Source organism: Desmodus rotundus, chromosome 11 (genome assembly GCF_022682495.2).
Source record: "Desmodus rotundus isolate HL8 chromosome 11, HLdesRot8A.1, whole genome shotgun sequence".
Lineage (NCBI taxonomy): Eukaryota > Metazoa > Chordata > Mammalia > Chiroptera > Phyllostomidae > Desmodus > Desmodus rotundus.
In genome coordinates this window covers 9,207,211-9,221,670 of record NC_071397.1, presented here as the reverse complement: position 1 = coordinate 9,221,670, position 14,460 = coordinate 9,207,211, and the positions used below count along the sequence as shown (strand labels likewise).

General features: G+C 50.1%; 1 protein-coding gene across 18 annotated transcripts in view; it reads left to right on the top strand.

Moving 5' to 3' along the window:
* TRERF1 (transcriptional regulating factor 1) overlaps positions 1–14,460 on the top strand; it is a 198,929-nt gene that overhangs the window by 136,595 nt on the left and 47,874 nt on the right. For all 18 annotated transcript variants that reach the window (XM_045193155.2, XM_045193166.3, XM_045193165.3 and 15 more), the window contains one exon: positions 603–717. The gene's annotated coding sequence lies outside the window, so the exon portion shown is untranslated. The remainder of the gene's footprint in view (positions 1–602; positions 718–14,460) is intronic.

Sequence of the window (14,460 nt, the reverse complement as noted above, 5' to 3'; positions counted from 1 at the left end):
ACTAAGACCTTGAAACTTTCGTAGTGATAGGACAGAGTCCTCAGTTGAACCAAATAATTAAAAAGTGGGCCTATACTTTGTATGAGTACTTTTTCATTTTATTTTCCTAGTGGTTCTTTTCCATTTTATATGTTGTAAAAGTATTCATTTGTGATGGATTGGAAATTAAAGACAACTGGTCCTTCATCACAAATACAGTTGAAGAAGCCCTGTGCTGTAGCACCTGTAACTGCCTCTGCTCGGCTGTGGGACAGGTAGGCTGTTGACTGAATTTGGGGAAGTCACAGCACTTACCACGTTGTATTGCAATGAAACACCTCTCTCTCTCTCTCTCTCTCCCTCTCTCTCTCACTAGACTTTCTCCAGACCAGAGACTGCGTCTGCTTCATCTTTGCAGCCTCATTCCTTAGAGCCGTGCCTGGCACAGTGGAGGGCGTGGGAAACATTTGTCCCCGCAGGCTGGCCTGCTCCCCAGTGACACGGGAGTGGGTGAGGCGGCCTCGGGAACTCCCAGGGCTTCTGGATAGTGTCCTCTGTGGGCTGGTGATGGAAAACTAGGAGGAAATGATGAAGAGGTGACCTTTCCTTCTCTTTTCCCACAGAACCAGGTCTCCTTTGCCCACCTGCCCAGCAGCATGAGAGCAGCATGACCGGCCGGCCGCAGGAGAAGCCCCCAGAGCCAGGCCCCCAACTCAACCATCCGCTGTGGAGGTCAAGGTGAGCTTGCTTTCCTTCCCCTGGAAGGTGTAGGAATGTGCATTTTAATTTATTCTATATGCTTTTGTAATCCTTACAAAAATGGATTTTTATTAATTTTTTTTTGCTGGAAAAATGGAGTTTCCTGGGACAGGAGTAGACTTACAAAGTGGAGCCCTGACCGGTGTGGCTCAGTGGTTGAGCGTGTCCTGCACACTGAAAGGACGCTGATTCGATCCCTGGACAGGGCACATCCCTGGGTTGCGGGCCAGGTCCCCCAGTTGGGGGCGTGCGGGAGGCAGTCAATCCATGTTTCTCTCGCACGTTGATGTTTCTCTTCCTCTCTTTCTCCCTCCCTTCCCCTCTCTCTAAAAATAAATAAATAAAAATCTTAAAGAAAAAAAGGAAGGGAGGGAGGGAGGAAGGAAAGGAGATGTCAGCCTAAAGGGGCAAACAAAACATGTTCATTTTGGTTAAAGGAAAGGTCGATGGTAGAGCAGGTGGGACCCTGAATCGAGTTTCCAGGGACTAAAGCTCTCGTTATTCTTCTCCCATCGCCTGAACTGGGATCTTGGGCAGGTCTTTCAGGGAGGGGGGACCCGGGGAATTTGGGGTGAAGGAATCTCTGGGAGAGGATGTTATTGGAAGGATGGTCCCTCTGTGGTCTGGGACTCCTAGGACACTCTGACAGAAACTCCTGTCCCACCCGGGGTGGTAAGGGGCCTTAGAGGACCAGCCGGGCCACCTCGCAGCCGATGCCGAACAGTGAGTTGTTAGCAGATTCTTCCGAACGTTGGACCAGTTCTTTCCCTCGGTGATTTCTGTCCTTGTCTGCTCCGCCACGTGGCACCACAAAGACTGGCTTTCAAAGGCTCTTCCACGTGACTCTTGGATTTGAAGGTGAACTTCATGTCTCGCTTTCCTTTTTTGTATAAATTCTCCCTAGAGACTGGCGCCACTCACCTTGTCCCCTTGGTCCTCTCCGCATGGAAAGGACTTCATTACCTGCAGTCGCTCACCTCACGGGTGCTTTCCTCCGCAGAGAACCTTCACTCCCTGTTCATCACCGCAGCTGGTCCTCACAGAGCGCCGTTTCCTTCAACTCCGGTTCGTGTAACCTTGAGGAGGTGCCGCAGGGACTCAACTCTTGTCTCCGTCAGTGAGCCTGTGGCAAAATTGGTCTCGTTTTACATCAATTCACTTAAGTCACAGAACCTGTTGACGATACTGAGGACTCACTGTGCGTGTTTAGAGACCCCTTTGTGCCATCACTGTGCTGGACTCGAAATCCATCAATGAACAAGAAAGACAAAGTCTCTTTTTTAAGACAAAATAGGTTTCGAACCTTAGAGTTTGAAACATGCATTAGACCACTTCTGTGGTTTAATATTTTATTTCTTTCCAGTTTTTTTCTTAAATGTTTCACAAGTGAAAAGAATATATATCCTGTAATTACTGGATATAGTTTTCTATATATGAGCATCAGAAAAAGTTAGTTTACTGTTCAAATGACCTATAATGTGTCTTTTTTCTGTTTTGGCTTAGTACTCTATCAATTATTAAGAGCAGCGTGTTAAAAAGTCTCCTGCTGGATTTGGGAATTTCTCCTCACGGTGCTGGAGGTGTGTGTGTCACGTATTTTGAGGCTAGGTACATCTTACCGACGAATCGGAATTCATTCCTACCGTCCTTACATGCTTTCCATTTTTTCTGCTTTTTCTTTTAGGTTGAGGTGTTTCCACCTCTCGTTTCCATTTTCCGTCTTCCTATTTGGAGGTTAACGGGCTCTGCATCTGTTCTGTCGGTGGTTGCCCAGCTCTTTTAACAGGCAGATTTGAAAAAGTCTGACTCCTCAGGGTCTTTATCTTCCTCCCAGACAAGAAAAGACCCATAAACTGGTTTAATTCTAACCACTGCCTCTCCCAGTTTATATAAAGTTTTTGTCCTGTGTTTTCATTCCATCCTGTTTCCCCTGCAAGTTAGCGCCGCTGTTTCATACAGTGTTCTATAGATTTACCCACATACTTATCCCTGTCTTTTTTCACCGTTCTTTTTTTTAAAATCCTCGCTCAAGAATATATTTATTGATTTTGAGAGAGAGAGAGAGAAACATTGATGTGAGAGAGAGATATCAGCGGGTTGCTTCCCATACGCACCCCAACCAGGGACCCAGCCCGCAACCTTTTGGTGTACGGGACAGCACTCCAACCCGCCGAGCCACAGGCCAGGGCTTTTCTTACCATTTTTTTCCCTGAACCTCGGATCATTTTCCTTCCTCCTAATATAAACCTTCAGCACTATCCTTTAATGAAAGGCCATTGGTAGTAAAGTCTCAGGTTTTTCCTCTTTCGGTTTGGTTTGGTTTTCGGTTTTTGTTGGCTTGAAAATGTCTTGTTTTGCCCTCAGTTTTGAGGAGCAGCTTTACTGAATAGATTCTCTTAGGTCATTGGAGCCACTACTCCGCTGCCTCTCACCCCGAACGTCACTGTTGAAAAATTGGCCGTCAGTCTGCTTGCTGTGCCTTCCTACATGACCCGGCATGTCCCTCTGGTTGGGTGGAAGGTGGTGTGGTTTTCTTTGAGTTCTGCAGCTTCATGGTCAAGTAACGAGGTGTAAAGGTCTGTGTCTTTGTGCTGCCTGGGGTCTGTTTGGATTATGGGAGCCGAACTTGGGTGTCTTTCAACAATTAGGAAAAGTTCTCCTCCTTTGTTTTTCTGAAGGTCACCTCTCTCCCTTCCCTCTAACTTCTCCTTCTGCAACGCCAGTTAGTCTTACAGAAGCCTCCTCGTGCTGTTCTCCGTACCTCCTAACCTCTGTTTCATACTTTAGTCTCTGTCTCTATGTGGGCTCTGAATAACTTCTTCTAGTCTGTCTTCCGTGGGACTAGTTTATTCTGTGTCTCAAATGCTATCTAATCCAGCCATTGAGTTTTTTCCTTTCAGTTCCTTTATTTATTGTTTCTACAAGTTCTAGTCCATTATTTTTCAAATCTGTTGGGTGATTTTTCTGGTCTCATTTCTTGTTCATATGGCACATTGCTTTTTCGATTTCTTTAATATGTTGAATTAGTGGTTTCGAAATGGTAGAATTTCATGTCTGGTAGTTCCAGAATCTGTAACCTTCAGAGGTCTGGTTCTCCTGCCTGCTGTTCTACTGCCCTGTTCCCTGTCGCTGCCTTCTGTGAGCTGCTCATGTTCCCTGCAGCTTGGTCTCTGAGAGTTGTGTGAGGTACGGGGTGGACTTTGGGTTTTCCAAAGAGGATTTGCCACAACTTCCGCTAGTTGTCTGGGGGTACCACCAACCAAAAATCACTTTAATTTTCTACCGAAAGATTTTCTGGCTACAGAAGTAGCCTGCATTCAAATTGCAAACCTGTGTGAGGTCCAGCTTTGATGACACATTTTCAAGAAAGATCCCTGCCCCCCCACCCCCGCTGCCCGCCCCCTATCCTACCTGCCCAAAGCCCGCTTTCCTTGCAGTGTGCTGTGTTCTTCTGTTTCTCATTCACTGAGGGTTGGGGCCCAGCTTTATGGAGGGAGTAGGCTTTTTCTCCTGTTTCCAGAACCCTGTGAAGCTCCCAGGGGAAACAGGATACCCAGGGTTCAGCAGGGGCCCTCAGGGCAAAAGCCAATGATACTGCTAGGTTACTTCCCAAGGGTCCTGCTTTTGGCTTAATTTTGGTCTTTGAAGAATCCTCCTATTTGTATCAGCTCAGTAATGTGTATACGTTTTCTGTATTTTAAGTTTTATCCCGCATCTCCGTTGCTTCCGTTGGGAAGGTCAGGAAAATGTGGCCAGAATGTATACCTTCTCTTTTCCTCCACCATGGCCCTGTGGGGCCGGGATGTAGTCACGCTCACTCGGAAGAGTGAACCGAGGCGTGCGGAGGACATGGAACTGCCTACCGTCCCAGGGCTAGCAGGCGACAGGCTTGGAAGGAGTACGTCCCTTTCCCATCCACTTTGCCCACCTTCCCTTCCCTCAAAATAACTGTTGACCAGTTTAGGCGGGGTACTAGCCTTATGCTCACAAAGGATATGAGTTCCTACCAGAACGCTTTAAATAGTTGGACAGCTTTGTAAAATTTGTTTATGAATCTATTGTTTATCTTCCATGAGAGAGGAAATGGCTTCTGCATATTTTGTGGCTCATTTCTCTGGCATTCACCAGCACTTTCCTGCTTCATTCCCGCTCTGCAGAGGCCTCCTGGACCCACGCCTGTACCCCCCCAACTCCACCCCCAGCCCCCCACCACCGTGTGCCTCCTCCAGACACCAGCTTCTTCTAGTCCTCAGGAAACTCCTTCTTCCTCTTCTTCTCTGTGCCCCCCCACCCCCACCCCAGTCCTCCTGCACCATGATGAGACTTTGGGACTCTGGGTCAGGGAACAAGAGCTGAATTTGAACCCACTAGCCTCGTCTCTCTAAGCTTCAGTTTCTTCATCTGTAACGTGGGGACAATAGGCAGAATATTCAAGGACTAAATGAGACCCATGTACATAAAGCTCATACCATGAGCTTGGAGCAATGAAGGCCCTCAGTCCGTGGTGGTTAGTATTACTGTGACTGAGAGCAGACCCCTGCAAGGCACGCGCTCTTGTTCAGGGGTGCTTTTATGTTGACAGAGCTGGTTTGCGGAATGTGATGAAAACGGAGGCGGAAGTCTAGTGTCCCACTGGCATGTTCTTCAAACGGGACGTTCTTAAAAATAACACGAGGGAAAACAGAGCACGCTGGTCTGGCTGTCGTTCACATGGGCTCTAGAAATGGGGCGCCCCAGCATCTCGACCTCCCTTCCAGGCCTCTGTCGTGGAGTCATGAGGGGGCTGGTGCCTCTCGACACCACTCACTGGGGAATTTCCCTCGTGGAGCCTCCAAGTCAAGGGAGGGCACAGCCTCTGCTGGAAACACGTCTGGCAGGGGTGGGAGGGTGGTCTTCACGGTCCATTTTACTTTCACTCTTACAGCTGATGCAACACTTTATTTCGCACACTCCCTTCTAGTAAGTGGCTTTATGTCACTCCGATTTGCATCACTTCCTGATTTGATATCTATCAGGCAACAACTTTTTTCAGCACCTGCTATTTGTAGCACTCTGGCTTTGTACAGTGGGTACGTGGTATTAAAAAAAAACTCAGAGTTGCTGTGACCCTAAAACTGCTCTAAAAAATAAACTCTATTAATTTAAAAAGACTTCATGACCCCCAAATGCACAAAGGATAAACCATCTTCGTAAGATTGCATGGCAGGTATTCAGAGTGGGCTTCCAAGGGGGACAGCCCCATACCCTCGAATGGTCAGGAAGGGCAGGGGGAGGTGGATTAGAGCCTGGCACAGATAGGGTGAGGTGCCTGAAAAGGAACTTGGCACCTTCTGGGTGTAGAAATGGTGTGAACTGAGGTGGGGAGACGGGTGGGCCTTCGATGAGCCAGCGAGACTCACTGAGAGGCTTCCAGCACCACAGGTGACTTACGGAGCCCCCTGGGACAGCCACCTCCATTAGCCTATCAACAGCCCTGAGAAGGCCTGCAGGTAATGCTTGACTGTATTTCACCAGGTTTCCCAAGTGCTTTGGACCACCCATGGCCCATGAACATGGTGGTCTTGAATGGATTTGCATTTGACTTCTGATAAATGCTTCAGTTCATTCCAGGCCACCAACTGGCTTCTGTAAAACAGGGATTGGCAACTTTCTTCTCTCTCTCTCTCTCTCTCTCTCTCTCTCTCTCTCTTTATTCCTCTCCCAAGGATATGTTTATTGATTTCAGAGAGAGAGGAAGGGGTAGAGAGAGAGAGAGAGAGAGACATCCATATAAGAGAGAAATAATCGATCGGGTTGCCTCCCATATGCTCCCCAAATGGAGACTCAACCCACAACCTAGGTATGTGGGAACCGGTCCTGCAGCCTTTTGGTGTACAGGACAACACTCCAACCCACCAAGCCACATGGCCAGGGCTTGGCAACTTTCTTTAAAAATTCAGGCTGTGAGTACCAAAAAGTTACTTGGAGTCCACTGCTTGCCCTCTTTTTCCGAGAGTTGCTCAGATGTCTAGACGGGCGGGGGTCCCTAGAGCCTGAGTGCTGATGTTGCTGCAGTTAGGGAGATGCTTCTTCCTTCTCCACAAGCCCCAAGACAATGTCCTGGGTCTTCTGGCCCCAGCTGAGGGGCCAGGCCCACCTCTGCCTGCAAACCTCACGGTCTGTTAACAACCTCTCTCCCAGTGGTGATTCATGCTTCCTGTCCCTCCTGCATTTCAGTTACTCAGAGCTGTGGGCCAAATCGATTACTTGCACCATCCAACGTCCAACTGGCCTCGCCCGTGAGGAACTCAACTCCGGTGATGCCCAGGTTGAGTTCTCTTTGTTGGCTGAGCCCTGCAAAGGGAAACAGGAGGCTGCCCGAGACGCGGGTATGGAGAGCACTTCCAGAGCCAGGGAGCTGGGAAGCTGCGTGCCAGGCGCTATCTGGGGAGTTTATTGGGGTTGTAGAGATGGGAGGCTCCCGGGCAGAGGCATCGGATGCACACTCGGCCACGTAAAAGCCAATGGAATACGTTGTGACCCAAGTCTTCGCATGCTATTTGGTGATTGACCCTCAGTTCCTTCTCACTGTTAGGCAGTTTCCCTTCTAAAAAATATTTTTGAATTATTGTTCTAATTATATACATTATTCTATTTTTTTAATGGAAATACCATAGCTGGAGCCGAAGGGTGCTCTGATAGCACGTCCACTCACTCCCCTTCCTTTTCCAAACGATGGCAGAACTGAGACGGAAATCCAGATGTCCCGACTCCCAGCACTCTTTCCCCACAGGAGGCCGGGGTCCTCGGGGATCGGGTGGCAGAGGCAGAAAACCCTGCTGCCTCAGTCTCCTGTGTCAGGATTGTTGCCTGTCCCTGAGACAGGTAGGGTCTGGGAAGGTTCATCCAGATGAGCCTTCCCGGGTCAGAGGCAGAGGGACCTCCTTGCAGCCCACCGGGTCCAAGCTCCTCGTTCTGCAGAGGCTGAGTGGTGAGGTGTAGGGAGGGGAAGTCATTTGCCCATCAAGGTCACAGGGCTGGTCTCCTTTTTCTGTTTGGTCCGGGTTATCTCTATATTGGGTTTGCATTTCCTGAATACACAGCAACAGGGTGGGGGTGGGGTGGAGGGCAGGGGAAGTGGGCTTACAAGAACCCCATCTGAGAATGTTTAAATTTCCTGTGAGTGTCCCGTGCAGAGGGAGATAATCTGTGCGCACAGTGACGAGGACGGGGGCGACTTGGTTCCGGTCCAGAGACCAAGAAAGGAGGGAGCGAGGAGGATAAAACGAGAGCTATTCAGAGAAGTCTGTGACATTTTTATCGAAGAATAATATAAATAGGAGTTTGTTTCTCTGCGCTTCCACGGTGCCTTCTTGCCTGGATTTTTTGGAGAACACTTAAGCCGCGTGGAGGCTCTGGTCTCATTTTAGTGGCTGTGGTTTTGTGGTTTCTGGGGGCTCTTTGGCCTGGGACCAGAGGCGTCCGGCTGTCTTCTCCCTCAGGTCTGCTTCTTGAGCAGCTCATGTGAACCTTTGGAAATAAATCCCTTTCTCCCTTGGAGCTTCTGTAACTTAGCTCAAATGGGATGACAGCCTCCTGCTGGGTCTGCCTCACGGAAAAATAATGGGTGTGAGAGTGTCCCCAAAATGTTAAGGGTTATGTTGGGCTCCTTTTTTCTTCTCTAACATCTGTGAGGCTGACATGAGCTTTGAGGGAGTTAGGAGCTTCCACCAAGAAGGTTCTCGTTTGCCTGTCAGATCAGGTAGCAGATGTGGGCCATCGAGACAGGGTGTCCCACGTTCCTTAAAGGGGGCTGATTCTTAAGCAGACAGAGAGGCAGATATGGACAGAGTTACTGCCCGTTTCCTGGAATCTGAGAGCTGGGGGCCCCCTCGAAACAGGAAAGGAAGTAGACTGTCTCCTTATCTGGTGTCATGGAGGGAATGTAATGACTCCCCGGATGACTGCCCCCCCCCCGCCTTTAAACTTTTTCTTTAACGATAACCACAGATATTCTTAAGCTTTAGATGGCCACTGCATAATGACTTCTCTTTTCCTCTCCTGGGGTGTTGGACTGCTTGAAGCTAGGCCCAGAGAGCAGAACACCTTCTTCATTACTGGTACCACGTTGGAGAACTGGGCCTGGCCCGGGCACACTCAGAGTTCCTTGCAGGCACCTCTCCACTCGCACTGACCCCTGGAGAACTGTAGGCCTCTCTCGCAGAGGCTGCCCTGCCCCGGAAACTCCCTCCAAGAATGAGTGAGTCACGTGAGCATCTACATCTGCTCTCCTGTGTTGATCCCTCTGCCCAGCGAACAGTGCGCTCAGAGCACTGTGGCCCTTCCGTGATGTTTCTGCATCTTCGCTGTGGACAGGAGTGCATGTGCCCTGCTGCAGCGGTGCTTCCAGCAGGTTTCGGGAGTAGTGCGATTGTTGGTTGTTGGTCCCTAACCCAACGGGCCAGACTGCTGAGGTTTTCCCAGCGGATGGGTTTTCTCTCTTCCTTCCGGGATCCACTTCTGCCAGTTCCTGCCCCCAGGCACCATTCTGCTCATCGAAAACAAAGGGAGGGCTGGGGTTGCCCAGGAAACAAATAACCAAACTGATTCGATCACAGCTGAGTCATTGAGCCTGACCTGCACTGTACAGAGTCAAAGCAACAGAAGCCCCACCCAGGGCCTCGAGCTCTGTGAGTCCTCACTGGTCCCGTGCATTCCGTTGGTTAACCTTTTCAAAACACCTGGACCAGTAGGTAGTGTTATTCCTCTTTTACAGGTGTCAAAACTGAGGCTCAACACACACAAAAAGAAAAAGACTAGATCAGCCTGCTGGGTCCTCACTTTGCCAGTGGAAGATTGGGGTTTGAACTCTGGTCTGCTGACTCCAGATCTTGGAGTCAGTGATCTTGGTACTTCTGGGAGGAAAATGCCTGCCACGTAACCCCTCTGTTTCTCTCCAGTGAAAAATTCCTCATGAGTAAAAGAAACCATTTACCAGATAGCTGGGGCTTAGTCCCTGAAGCCCAGAAAGTTTTCCTGGTAAAAAATACACCAGGTTTTCTTTTCTTTGTACTTCCAAGTTCATGGCTATATGCTGGAGGGTTGAAGGTTGCTGGGAGCCGATGGCCAGATTCCCAGGGCTTGTTTATACTGTGGTATAAACTAGCTCTCTTCCACCCCTCAGAAGTCAAGGAGAGAGCTGGGAGGGTCCAACCAGGGGAAGTAGCTTCATGCTAATCAGATCGGCAGGGGGTATACCTGGATCCCTGCAGAATGTCAGAGGAGCCTCATCTTGGCATCAGAGGGTTGGGGGCCTAGCCCTTGTCACTGATTCTGTGACCTTGGGCAGATCATCCCCTGCATGTGAATTTCCTCATCTTTCAAACAGAGAAAAGAATTCTGACCTCACAGGTTTATAGCGGAGACAACATAAAATAGTGTACGTCTGTGCTTTGTCATTGCTTTCTAGAATATTCCTATTGGCCGTGAGGACAGGCACAGCCTCCCATGAACTCCTCCATAGCCTTTCACAGACTCCACATTGGTGCCAGAGGGCTCCTGGCTGTGGCCCGGGGGCTGGTGTGCCAGGGCAGGTCACGCTGCATCTCAGGGCTGACCTCGTCCCAAACAGAAGGAACCGTTAGCTTTTTACTCTTCTGTTCAGAGAAGGGAAGAAAAGAGGGTGAAATTGATTCTCTTTAACCTGTATTTTTTTTTTCTCCCCTCCTTGCTGGGAGTGGGATTGCCACTTAACTTTTTTTTTTTCTTAATTAAAAAATGATGTTCTGGGTGACAGAACATAATATTTAGACACATTGAACTGACAGGTGATGGGTTTGTTGTCAATACAGCATCACCACAAATCATGTTCCACGGTTGGTGGGGAGGAGATTTGCATGTAAATGCGTGTGCGCCCGCACACACCTGGATGATTTAAAGTGACTGGGAGGGTCCAGTGACCCTTATCAAAAGCAGCTCTTGTGGAAGCTCAGCGGCAGGAGATGGTCAGCCCTTCAGAGCAGAAGTGGGGGAAGTCAGCTTCCACTGGAAAGTGAGGGGACCTTCTCCTTCCTCTCTCGTGTCCTCAGCACCCAGTGGGTGCCCTGTTTATGTGGGCTCCTGAAGACAGGGTTGATGCTGCCCTTCTCAGAAGAGGCCCCAGTCTGATGGTGGAGGCAGATAAACCAGCTAACAGTGTGCTCGGTGGTGTAATAGAGACACACAGGCTGAGTCCAGGGCCCATTCTCACTTGCTCTCTGGGCCTTTTTCCTTGTGTCTCTGCCTCCATGTACTACTTTTTACTCCCTGTTGTCAGGGGCTCTCTGAGCCTTGCTGCCCTTGTCCAGCTGCCTCAGGGACAGCTCCCGTTGTAGGTGTCAAAGCAAAACTGTGCGTCCCCAGAGCTCCCTCCCACCGGTGCAGACCAGACATCTGGGCAGCGTCTTCTAGACTCCTGCTCCTGCACCCCGGTGCCCATTCCTTCACTGTTACGTCACAGTCACCTTGAAATGTCCCTCCATTACCGCCCTCATCCGAGCTGCCCGGCCTGCACCGCAGCAACGCTAAGGCTCCCGTACCCTTATCACCCTCCTCCCGTCATCCTCTGCACCAGGCTTCACAGACTATGCTCCCCAGACCAAACCCAGCCACTGCCGGGTGTTGTGCAGCCCGTGGGCTAAAAATAAAAATGGTTTGGGAACACTGACTCTGAACGCCAGTTAGGCAAAAGGTTATCCCTCCAAAAACAATATTGCCATTCTTCTCAATAGTAGATCTGTATTACAAAAAGTTATATTCAATTACTATTATATTATGAATTATCTCAAAACTATTGTAGAAGTTTGTTTTTTTCTTTTCATTATATAAGTGTCCACAGCATGGCCTCTACTTTGCCTCTTGGCTGCGAAGTCTAGAATATATACTCTCTGGCCCTTTACAGAAAAAGTACCGACCCGGGGCTACACCGCGGCCTCTTCAAAATGGAAATCTGCTCAGACGCACATACGTGTGCAACACACAGACATGCACACACTCTGCGCACAACCCTTCAATGGTTCCTCATTGTTCGTAGGATAAACATAAAACTCCTTACCCTCGGGAACCTTGGGTGGCCCGGCCTGCCCCTTCACCATGCTCCCTGACCCTTACTCCCACCTCCAGCCTTCTTTCAGTTCCTGGTGCCCACCATCAGCCCCCCGCAGGGCCTTGACTCTGTCTGGGTTGCGGTTTTCCACACTGATTCCCTGCTTAGTCCTTCTCATCCTTCAGTTCACGTCACCTCGACTTCCCCAGGTGATTCCCCCCGACCTTTTGGCTGCAGCCATGGCCTGGATGATAGCCACTCGTTATAGTCGTGGAGTTGCATCCGTCCCTGCCCGACACTCGCTGTGGCCCAGGCTGCGGACTGACTTCATGGCAGGGACCCACCCCCTTGACATCCACCGTGCCTGGTACAGAGTGGGCACACAATAAGTATTTGTTACGGTGGATGGCTGGGCGTCAGGGAAGGCTTTGTGAAAGATCTAAGTTTGAACAGGACTTGCAGACTGAGAAGGTGGAGAACGGGAGAGAGATTTCGGGCACAGAGATCAGCATTCTGGAAACCATAGCTCCATAGGGCAGGAGCTCGGTGTGCGCATGGGGGAATGGCTGGGGGAACGGTTGGGAAGGTAGGTGAGGCCATCCCCTGAGGGCCCTCGGAAGCCAGGCTGAGCCACTTGGATGCTTCTTCCGTTAGCAGAGGGAGTGTTGGCGGCTTTAAGCAGAGGGTGGGAGGGCTGGGGGCGTCGAGGCCGCCTGCGAACAGCCTGTACCACGCGTGAGGCAGCGGGGATGAGATAAGATGGTCAGGGGAGTGCTGAGGAGGAGAGGCCAACAGGAATTGAGAACCTATCGGAAGAGGCGGGCTCTTGGAGCCCCAGGTGTCTGATTCGGGCTCCTCCTGTAGCTGAGATGAGTGAAGAGAAAAGAGAGCGGCAGTGGAGGAGCGAGAGTTTGTTTGGGGGCAGGGGTAAATGCCCGCAGCCTGCGTTTTCTCCGTGAAGCAGCGTCAGGGTCATTTGCTGAGACAAAGGCCTTTTGGGTTCAGGTCATGCGTGGACTTTGGCCTCTTCCCTCTTTGCAAGCAGAGGAAGCCACGTGGTCCCTGAACTCTTGGAGGATTTGCATCAGCCAAGAGCGGCTGGGGACTCAGGCTGGGGATTTATATCCCAAATAGCTCCGCTGGGGGCTAGTAGGGCATTTAAGGACATGTTACAGCCCTGCCTTTCCTCATCCTTCTCCTAAAATTTGACGTCTAAATGTCAGCTTTGTCAGAAATCCCACTATGAAGGCTATGGGGGGGGGAGTTTCTCTCACTTCAGAAAATGTTCACTGAGGGCCCGCCCCACCCCAGGTCTGCCCCACCCCAGGTCTGCCCTGAGCACCACAGGGAACCCAGCTTTCTGCCTCCCGGAGCCTGTGCCTGATCCACAGACACAGCTAAGACGTGAAATGCAGGAGGAGCAGCGCAGAAAGGCGTAATCCAACCCCACCGTGCGCTGTACGGTGCGCAGGCCAACCTCGGGGACGCTGCGGGTTTGGTTCCAGACGGCTGCGGTCAAGTGAGCGTCACAGTAAAGCGAGTCACACGAAAGTTTTGGTTTCCCGGTGCATAGAAAAGCTATGTTTACACTATACTGTAGTCTGTTAAGTGTGCAATAGCTTCGTGTCTAAAAAATTTACATACTATAATTTGTTCAATGCTTTATTGCTAAAAAATGCTAGCCATCATCTGAGCCTTCAGCAAATCGTAATCTTTTTGCTGGTGGAGGGTCTCGCCTCGATGCTGATGACAAATGGGGTATGCTCGGATTAAAGTTCACACCGCGCAGTCACACACCGGTGAGGCTGTCTTAACCAGCTTCTGCCATTGGATGGCAGCTGACCTCCCCACAGCCCCCAGACTCCGCCCACCAGCACCTGCTTGTTCCCCTGGTCCCTGCTCTTGTAACTCCCTAAGTCCAGTAACTGCCGTGTAAGCTAAGGACCGATGGATGCCAAAAAGAACGAGAAATGCTGCTTCTGTGTAAAGTAAACCGAATGCTCTAGAAAGAACTTACAAAAGCAAGGCACTGAAAGGGAATTGCTGCCAAGTTTGGGGTGAGCGGGTAGTTGTTGAGGACTGGTCCTGGGGCAGAGGGAACCTGAGCCAGTGGGAGGGGTCTGCGCCCACATTCCCCTCACGGTGTCCTGACTTCCGGCTCCTTGTTACAGAAACTGGGAAATTATAGACTGTGCGTTATGGTGCGCTTTATGCATAAAAGACAGGCGCAGAGCTCTGCTCTGTTCCACAAACCTGAGAGCAAAGAAAAGGCCTGGACCATTTACTTTATTTTTAGAGAGGGGAAGAGGTGGAGAAAGAGAAGGAGAGAAACATCAACGTGTGGTTGCCGTTTGACCATCCCCTCCTGGGGACCTGGCCTGCAGCCCAGGCATGTGCCCTGACTGGGAATCGAACCAGCAACCCTTTGGTTCGCAGGCCGGCATTCAATCCACTCAGCTACACCAACCGGGGCTGTTTATTTATTTATTTATTTTTGAAGAAGCAGTAGATTCCCACGGTTTAATAATTCACAAAAATATAAAAAGCTATAAAATGATGTTTCCTTCCTACTCTTCTTCCCATTCAGCCCAGAGATGCCCCTTCTACATAGACAGCTATTACTAGTTTCTTGTTCTTTCCAGATTTTCTTTATGCATAAC